The sequence below is a fragment of the Petaurus breviceps genome, unplaced genomic scaffold (assembly GCF_028583685.1).
Source record: "Petaurus breviceps papuanus isolate PSGF00001 unplaced genomic scaffold, PetGlider_PUasm1.0 582, whole genome shotgun sequence".
Taxonomy (NCBI): domain Eukaryota; kingdom Metazoa; phylum Chordata; class Mammalia; order Diprotodontia; family Petauridae; genus Petaurus; species Petaurus breviceps.
The window spans coordinates 15,552,059-15,562,738 of NW_027186390.1; positions in this window are offsets into that span (position 1 = coordinate 15,552,059).

The window sequence follows — 10,680 nt, forward strand, 5'->3', positions numbered from 1 at the left end:
CCTGCCCTTCTTCCCTTGCCAAAACCTTCAAGGTGGGAATTTTATTTTTCCTTTCTATTTCAATTATGCTGAATGTTATAGTAACCTATGCATAATTTTTGAAAAGGACTTATGTCTTCATTGAATAAAAATTCTATGGCACAATGTTATTTACAAATATGATCCTCATTCCTTGTCCCACTTTCTTGCATCCCCAGCCACGTGAACTGATAAGATAAGGTTGACAGAAACTTTGAAACAGGGACGGCTAGGTGGCACAGTGAGGAAAGTGCCAGCCCCAGAGTCAGGAGGACCTGAGTTTGGTTCCGGCCTCAGACACTTAACACCCACACACAAAAAAACTAGCTGTGTAAACTTGGGCAAGTTATTTAACCCCAACTGCCCTCCAAAAAGGCAAAAAACAAAACAAAAACCTTTGAAACAAAGACAACACAGCCTCTTAAAAAACTGGAACAGCTCTCTTTTTTAAGTGATATAACATATCAAAAGCTACACCCAATACTTTTACTTGTTCTTTCTGACATATGAAGCAGCTTCCCAATCCTTCATCACATACAAGTAAAATACAGGTAAATGGGCAGATAAAAACGAAATCATGAAAGAACAAGAGACATTTTGAAAAGATGATCCTGGACAATCTTATTTAGGGAAGCCTTGAGAATTCTTCCATGTTATTGCCCTTATTTCCATTAACCATTTCAAACACAAAGCTGTTTCACATGAGTGAATTCACCATTGTTATGTACATTACCTGGCCTATGGATGGCTGAGCTGGAATGTTTGGCTTAATAGTTTCTTCATTCTTACTTCCTTCTTTAGGCTTCACCTTGTTGAATTTTGCTTTTAGTGGCTTAAACATCTTCCCTTCCAGATCAGGAAGCTCTTGTTGTTCTGCCTGTATCAGTCTGTAGAGTTGGGAACTTTGTTTTTCTTTCCACCACTAGATAAGCCAATTAGATGCTTAATCAGGATTTTGTTCTGGTTAATTCCTAGAAGCAACTCCCTAGAGAAGCAGGCTTTTCTAAGACATGTTTTGTCAAAGGCCTTGATTTTAAGAGCAAGATATTTCTACTTTGATAGTCAGCTATGTTAGAGAGGCAAATTCTATTTTTTAGAAGTCTGTGTGAAGAAAATATTTGAGAGGCTTAGATATTTAGTTTGAACTAAATTACCCAAGGTAGTAACATTGCCTCACATTACTTTTGAATATGAATTCACAGTTATGTTTTTAGATTTAATCTTTTATTTAAAAAGACAAAGATATAATAGAGAACCATTTAAAGAGCATAATTGACACATAATAAATTCGATGCCATCTTCTAAGTTGGTATATTTTCCCAAATAGAATCTTTTTGATTCCAAAGCACTTGTACAGCTTCTGTTATATAATGCTATATGAACTTTAAGGCTTTGTTCAGTTAGACTTCATTTTAATTACTATTTTGGCAGTAACAACAAATACAGCATACATTTGGTTCAAGTGAAAATACCAGGAGAATATGGGAAAATCATTCTAAGTGAAGCTACCCAATATTGTTCTTCACTGAGACTTGGACTTGGGAGTAGGGAACCAAAGACTGCTTCCCAGGAACCTCATGATGCTATTTACCTTTTTAGTCAGATAGGCTAAAACCTAGTTCACTGGTCTACTGATTTTTTAGTACTGCCATTTCCTTTCATATTCTTCCTTGACTGAGTTCCAGAGCTATCTGGCTTCGGGTATTGTACCTCTCTTACTCCCTTATGTAGATATCTCTAGACTGAGAATTTGGCAAAAGGGATAGAGTTCTGGATTTAGAGTAAAGAAGAACCAGGTTCAGATCCCATCTTCTAAACTATTAGTTTAGGAGAAAAACCTCAATACTCTATATTTAGCCAAGGTGCACCAGAGACAATTTATTAATTTATAAGCATTCTTGTTTGGAAGGAGATACAAACAAGCTAAGATTCTTGTGCTAATTTAGATTCTCTATGAATGAAATAATGTCCCTTTTCATTGTCTGGCAATAATGAAACAAAAGACAAAACCCCACAGCAAGATTAAACAGAGTACAAAGTTTAGATTTAGTGTTCTTTTGATTTACCAAAGAAGACTTAAATAATAGTAATGCCAGAGGTGCCACCCTTGGAGATGGATGGAGCCTTCTTTTGGTCAAGTTGAGGGTAAACAAACAGATCGCCTCTCTTGAGTTGGTTTATGATTAACAAACAGCCACTTCTCAAATCAATAAGTCATTATTTATTAAATGCTTATTGAATTGGGTACCGTTCTAGGTATTAGGGATACAGTTGGTCAAAAAATTGTTTTAAAATATTTACTTTGTACCAGGTACTTAACCAAGCACAGGGAATAAAAAAAGGCAAAATAGTCCCTGCCCTCAAAGAGCTCACAGTCTAATGAGGGAGAAAACATATAAATAATTATGTACCTACTCTATATCTATATATAGATATAATGTTTTGCATATGCATTCTACATATACTTCATATGTGTATATATGTATATATATACACATACAATAAATGCAAGTAGTCTCAGAGGGAAGGCACTATCAGTGGTAGGAATTAGGAAAGAACTCTTGTAGAAAGTAGGATTTGAGCTAAGTTTTGAAAGCAACCAGGGAATCTAAGAGGTAGAAGTGAGAAAGGAGAGGCATTCCAGGCAGGGGGAAGACATTGAAAAATCATGGAGTTTAGAGACGAAGTGTCAAGTGTAAGGAGTAAACAAGAAGGTTAACATTGTTGGATTGTGGAATACACAGAGGAGAATAAAGTGTAAGAATATGGGAAAGGCAGGAAGGGGCTTTAAAAGCCAAACAAGATTTTATATTTGATCTTGGACATAAAAGTGAGTGACTGGAGTTTATTGAGTAGGGGGTGATGAGGTTGCATGGTTAGACCTGTGCTTTAAAAATATCACTTCTAGAAATGACTGGAGGATGGGCTGGCATTGAAGCTGGGAGACCAACAGGGTTATTATATTAATTCAAGCATGAGGAAATGAAGGCCTGTGTCAGGGTGGTAGCTGTATAAATAGAGAGAAGGGGATATATACACTAAGATATTGTGAAGAGAGAAACAAGATTTGGCAACAGGTTGAATATGTGGGGTCAGTATGAATATAATGACTGAAACAATCCCTGCCTCCAAAAACCATATATTCCAACTGAAGAGAAAATACATATTTAGATATGTGTATAGATATAAACACACACAACAAATATGAAAAGAATAAATACAATTAAACACAACGTAGTGAAATATCAAGTAGTTTGAGAAAGAGGTAAATAACAGTTGAGGGGATCAGGAATGGTTTTATATAGGAGTTGGTCCTTTAACTGCACTGTAAATAAAAAGAGGGGTCCATGAGTCATAAGTTGAGAAGGGAGTTCATTCCAGACATGGAGGATAGCCATTGCAAAGGCACAGAGAAAGTAAATGGTATATGTGTGTGACGAACAGAGAGAAGACCAACTTGGCTGGATCACAGAATAGAGGAAGGGGAATAAGGAAGGAATGATAGATTGAGATAAGGCTTTAAGTGACTTTAAAAGATGAACAGAAGAGTTTATATTTGATTCTAGAGACAATAGGAAGCTACTGTGTAGGGGAGTGGCATGACCAGATCTTTACTAAAGAGAAATTACTTTGGCAGTAATGTGGATGGTCTGAAGTGAGGAGAGACTTGTGGCAAGCAGAGCAATAAGGAGGCTGTTGCAACAGTCTAGGCAAGAGGTGATCTGAAGTGGTGACTGTATGAGCAGAGAGAAGGAGTCAGATGTGAAAAATGTGCAGGTAGAAGAAATAAGATTTCACAATTGTTTGGATACATGGGGTAGGGGAGAATGAGGTGTCAAGATAATGCCAAGGGTGTGAACCTGGGAGAATGGAAGAATCATAGTTCCTTTGACAGACTTAGGGAAGTTTGGAAGAGGGATGGGTGTAAGGAGAAAGGTAATGAGGTCAGTTTTCAACATATTGAGTTTGAGATGTCTTTGGGACATTCAATTTGAAATGTCTAATAGCAATTGGTGATGCAGTCTTGAAGCTCAGGGGGAAAGCCTGGGAATAAATAGATAATTTTAGGAGTCATCAGCATAGAAAGGATAATAAAATCATTGTGATCTGAAGATGTCATCAAATGAGAGAGTATAGAGAGAGAATTCTTGAGGAACATTCACAATTAAGTGGCATGATCTGGATGATGGACCAGTAAAGGGGATTAAAAAAAAGAGTAGGATGATCGGTAACAGGAGAATGAGGTATCCTCAGTAGGATTCATGAAAACATAGAGAAGAAAGCAAATCTAGGAGAGACTGGTTAACAGTGTCAAATGCAACAGATAAGTAAATGAAAATGAGAACTAAAAAGAGACAACCGAATCTGATAAGTAAGAGATCCCTAGTAACGTTGGATAGAACAGTTTCAGTTGAATGATGAGGTAAGAAACCACATCATGGAGACTGAGGAATGCTGAGATTGAATGAGAGATTATAGGTGTCAGTGAAGATGACAAATGGTTTTAGGGGCAGTGAAGCATAGAGAGAGATAGAATCAAAAGAGGCAATGGTGAGATCGAGTTATGTCCAGTTTTGATTCTTATGACATAACTGATACCTTAGTGATATATGCTTTTGTACTAGCTGTGTGGACTCTGGGCAAATCAATTAAAGTTTCTGTGATTAGATTTTCTAATTAGCAAAATGTGGTGTTTCATTCGATGGTTTCCATAATCCCTTCCAGCTTGAAATCTATCATACCATTATCTAATGACTAGATGGCCTCAACGGTCAGTTCAAGCTCCTGATCTATGATCCTATGAATTTATGACTCTCAAAAGTTACTCTTTCTTTCCCTGCAGGTCATGCACTGGTTCATGATGAGGTACATTCCACTCTAGTTCTTGTTGAGGTAAATTCAGAAGCTGGATGTTTTTGGTAATATTTTCACCTGACAGTGAATTTACCTCATCCATCTAGCCCTCTTTTCACATAGAGCTCTTTCTCAACAAGGTCCCCATACTGCTCACATAATGGCAACTTTCCCTCTCTCCAACTATTTTTAATTCTGGACCTAGGTCCTCTGGTGGGCCTGCTTCTAGCTTTCCATGTATTGGCTAAGCTAAAATTGGAAAAACACTGTAGGACTAATGGATGCTTTAGTATCAGGTACTGGCCCTAGTCATTTCCACTTCTCTACCTCATAAGGAGTGTTATAGTATTTTACTTTTTAAGTTATGAATTTTTTTCCTGTCATGTTTTAAATAGGAATTTAAGTACAAATATTTATCGTTATAATTATCAAATGTCTTTGATCAACATTTTCTGTATTGGTAACTTCACAGACTGCAGTGCAAACATGACCCTTAACCCCACAGCATGTTTTTGTAGCTAGACTATCAACAACAAAGGTAGGTCCATATTTAAGAAGTAATATAGATGCTAATTCAAATCTTTTAGAAATAAAGAAATGACTTTAATCTTAGTTGGCAAACACAGTGGTGGTAAATTCAGCTTTTAAAAATTAATTATAAAGGAATTTTAGTTCCAGTGAACTAAAGTGTTTGTTAATTCTCTCCCTTTCTCTTTGTTAATTCTCTCACTTTCCTCAAATCACCTTGTATTTTCTTCAGAGCATCGTCATAATTTTAGAACTACAGGGGACATTGGAGGCTGTGTACACGTTTTAATGCTAAGGTTGATGGTAAGATCCTGGAGTGTAGGGACTCTCATTTTGTTTTTGTGTTTTCAGTGCCTGGTAGAATGAGTTGACCAAAGATGGCATATAATAAATGTTTGTTGAATTTAAATGGAATTGAATGAAATGCTTTTCATTCTGTCTTTATAGATCAATTCCCAAAGCATAATTAAACTACATTCATATAGGCTGTCTTGAAATATTTACATATGAAGGTATTGTCCAGTGAGAATACATGTATATGTATGTATACACACACCCAATAAATGTATACACACACATATATGCGTAACCATTATAGGCTCTATATAATATAGTAACATCTTTAACTTCATGTGTTATATATGCACATATGTATTTATATAAGTACATATATAAGTATGTACGTGTATTTCAGGATTGTGATTTCATTAACATAAAGAACTCTTGGCGAGAAAACCCCTGCTACCAAGGCAGATGAGATGTTCTGAAAGAGGTTAAATGACTCGCCTAGTCACACAGCTAGTATTTGAGTAGTTGCTTATTGGCAAGGAGGCAGATGTAACACATAGTCTCTTTTTGGCTAGGGTGATTGAAGAATCATAGATGGCAGCAGACTAGAGGGACAGGGAATCTGGGAAATTTTTGCTCTCCATAGAGAAGAGAGTTAGAGAAGTCACACTTGTGTGGCTCCAACAGTGTGCTTATGGGAAGGAAGGGCAATCTGACCCCAAACTGAATATAATTGTGAGCAGTTGGAGGCTTGTCTGGCTCACTGATGCTGAAGGAGTGGTCTGCCTTCACAGAATTTACTGTTAGTCTGTATATAACTATTTGCAACACTGCTGGACAAGATGAAGCCATTTCCTTTCCACTTCTCTCCACTGTCTGATTGCTGTTCCAGTTTGCATTGCTACCCTGAGGAATTACCTGCTCATACTTACTCAAACCTTGCTCATTTGCCGTTTAAACTTTTACAATGGGTTTGATTTACTAAGAAATTAATTTTTGTTACATTTTGAGCAAGTGTTTTCTACAAAGGAATGTACTATACAAGGGGGGGATGTCAAAAGGGAACCAACAAAATGACCACATCTGGTAGCGTATGTGACATTTGATATCATCTCTCCAAAGAAAGAAGGCAGTGTATTTCCTCATCTTTTCTTGTGGGGCCAAGATTGGTAATAGTTGCACAGAATTACTTCTACTTATTTGTCTTCTTTTATTTCTTTTCTGAAATTATATTATTTTCTACCACTTTCCCCCCATGCCCATGAAGAATACAGTCAGAGATTGGGGATGCTATGAAATGCCTCTGGTTTAAGTTCTGGTAGTTTGGTTATAATTCTTTATAGACAATATAGAGAATAGAGTCAAAACTTCTTTGCAAAGTGACATTGTTGGACTAGATGACAGCTAAAGTGCTTTCAAGCTTTAATATTCTTTCATGATATTACTCTATAATTCAGTAAACTTAAAATTAATGATTAATTTACCATAGACTGAACCCAAGATGCTCAGGATTCTGTATTAACCAGAACTAAACTAAATAAAGTTTAAGCAGAATTTTTTGACATACTTTCTTCAGAGAAAGAAATAATCACATGAAAACAAGCTGATGATGACCTTGAGGCCCTGTAATATCTTGACATCATTGAAGAAAAGGCAATTATGTTAATTTACTATCTTTACTAAGGCAGGAAAGCTTATTAGTACATTTTACAAAGATTTACAAGAAGGGTTGGAATAACATATTTTCTGATAAACCCCTGAGTTAGTCAGAAAATGTTGTTAAACAAAATATATGGACTTTTTTTCTGAGCATCTTGCCAATCAAGTTTTGGGAAATGGTAAAAGTAAATAAATACAAAACACAGAAGATATTGTTACGGTATGTTGAATTACAATAGACTATATCATTGTCACTATTGTCTGGACTATGATTTCTTTGTTAAAAGGAACTCTCTGGTAAGAAAACTGCTTCTACCAATGCAATTCTGCAATTGTTCTCTAATTTATTGTTTTAGTTATTAGGAGGCATTGAAAGGTTAAATAGCTTTCCCTTAGTTACTCAAATAGTAGGTGTCAGGGGAAAGTCTTTCTGATTACAAAGCCTCTATGTCCACTATGTCCTCTATCCACGATGTCCTTCTGCTTTTATATCATTCTTATTTTTTAGTGTTGACTTCAAATCTTTCAAGTTTTAAATATTCGGTATTGTTTGTGTAAGAAACATAAGGTGCATAAAATGAATTGCTAAAAAAACCCTTCAGAATATATTTTTTTCTTGAGTTAGGTAATTTGAATACTTAATGAATTTATAAAATTGCTACTTTTCCCACCATGGAATATGTAAAACTCTGTTTAGAAATATTTACCAGTATGATTTTGTGGATTACAAATTTAGACCTATTTAAATTTTTTTTTAGTCACTTGCAGGTGTAATGATAATGAGATGTTGCATTTTTTTTCAGGTGACTAAGCTGATGTGAAGTTCTATAACTAACATGTTTTTTAATATGATATTTCAGTAAGTAGAAATGATTTCAGTTTCTTTGATTATAATATTTGCATTGCTTTTAATTTATAATTAAAATGCATGAAGAGGGTAACAGATATTAAGGATGAAAATGCCTTCAGGAAGTTGCTAATAACTATTGGCATCTGTGACTAATGAATGCTATATTGGCTTAGGCTGTGACTAATGGAATAAATGTTTTGAAAAAAAAACCCTCTTGTATGTTATTATTTTATAAACAGCAATCAGGCCATGATGGATTTGTTATGTGAATTCAAATGGGATAACTGTTTGACCTTTACTCATTCTTTGCCACACCACAAAGTTGATTAACCTGCTTCCTTATTTGATTCCCTTCATGTACAATGTCTCTTAGTTTAAAAAAATTATTCATTGAACATTCTGAAAGCACCTCCATTAATTGTACATCATGATCAACTGTTAAGTAAGAAGATTAATAGTGTGGCTGGCAAAGAAGATAGTCTATAACCAATTAGCTTCTTAGCTAAGGTACATTTAATCAGTGTGCTTAAAAGAACTATATGCTAACTTTGTCAATAGTAAAAACACAAGTGAATTGTAAAGTTATTCCATGTTTTTCCTAGGTATAACAAACACACATTAACTTTGAGAAAAATGAATTTCTAGTAGAATTTTTAATGAGAGGGTATAACTGTAAAATATTCTCACTAACCCTTGATCCAATACTAGAAAGTTACACAACCCAAATGTTCATTTCTTCCATCTTTGGAAAGATGAAGTTATTATTAAAGCAAGTTACAAATTTATCACCTGTTCTGCTTTTGGCAGAGAAAGAGCACTGTATGCTCATATCCCTATGACATGGTATTTTCATGACAAGTTCATGATCTATATTTTCATCTAATTCCTCCTTCTGTCCTGATGGTCTTTAGTATAAAATCCCATTGAATTCTGACCTTTTTTGATCCTCACCCAAGTGTTTTTCTTCGTGTTTATTCCTCTCAGGTTCCCAGAGCTCCTAAAGCATAAAATAATTTCAGGGAAGTAGGGAGGAGCTACTGTAGTTGTGGCATAAAACAAATAAAGGAAAGTTACATGACATGTGGCTGAAAAGGTGGTATAATAGTCACATCATCTTGTTATATCCATTTGAATGGTATAATTGTTTGAGTTTTAGTCATTCTTTTGCCTTCCCTACTCTACAAAATTAATGCTTTTTTGATTCCTCTTCATGTCCAATTCTTCTTTGCTTTAAAAAAAACCCATCCATTGAACATTCTGAAAGCACTTCCATCAACTGGACATTGTAATCACCTGGTGAGCAAGAAGATGCATAGTGTGGCTATTCTGTAGATAGAGTCATAGAATTCCTGAGTTGGAAGGGATCTCAATTGTCACCTAGTCCCCCAAATAATTCATACTACAATATCCCAAGTGGTCATCCATCTTCTGTTTGCAGATCTCTAGTAAGGGGGAACTCCATTTACTACTCTGTGAAACAACTTTTCACTTCTGTATAGTTCCAAAATTTGCCCTGATTTTAACCCTAAATTTGTCTCTCTATAGATCCCACTCATTACCCAGAATTCTGTCTATTATATTAGACTCCTGATTCCTATTAACTTGAAATTTACCAAAATGTTCATGTATTTTCCAAACTGTTGTTTTCTCATACTCTGTCCATCTCATACCTAGGAACTTAATTTTTTTGAACCCAAGTTTAGTGTTTTGCATTTATCCCTTTTATATGTTATCTTACTCAATTCAGACCATAATTCTACCCTGTCATGAGCTCTTTTCATATGGACTCATTCTCTAAATGCCTTATGTTTGTGTCCTCTGAAAATTAGATAAGCATACCAACTATGACTTTTCTCAAGGCATTTATAAAAAGGTTAAATAACGCAGGTCTCAGGTCCCTAGGATATTACACTGGAAATCCAAGTTGAAATAGAACCATTTTTACTTAGGGCATTCAATAATTTTCTAAGCCATCTAACTAAACTATTATGTCCAGCTGCATGTCTCTATGGCACAAGATATTTTATCAAAATATTTGTTAAAATCTGTATCTTTTTTTTCTTCAATATTTTTTGGGTCTCCTTTAGCAAGCTGTTGACTTGTTTTTTCGTGATTTTCTTGCATCACTCTCGTTTCTCTTCCCACTCTTTCTTTTACTTCTCTTACTTGATTTTCACAATTCTTTTTGAGTTCTTCCATTATGTGAGATCAATTCATATTTTTTCTTGGAGGTTTTGGATATAGGGACTTTGACTTTGTTTTCTTCTGGTTGTATGTTTTGATCTTCCTTGTCACCAAAGTAAGATTCTATAGTCTGATTTTTTTCCCCACTGTTTGCTCATTTTCCCAACCAATTTACTTGACTTTTTAGCTCTTTGTTAAGGTAGGACTCCGTCCAGTGTGGAGGGTATACTATCCTATGCTGTTGCGGGCGTTTGCCTTCACAACAGATCTAGACGACTAGCCCCACGGCCCTCTCACTT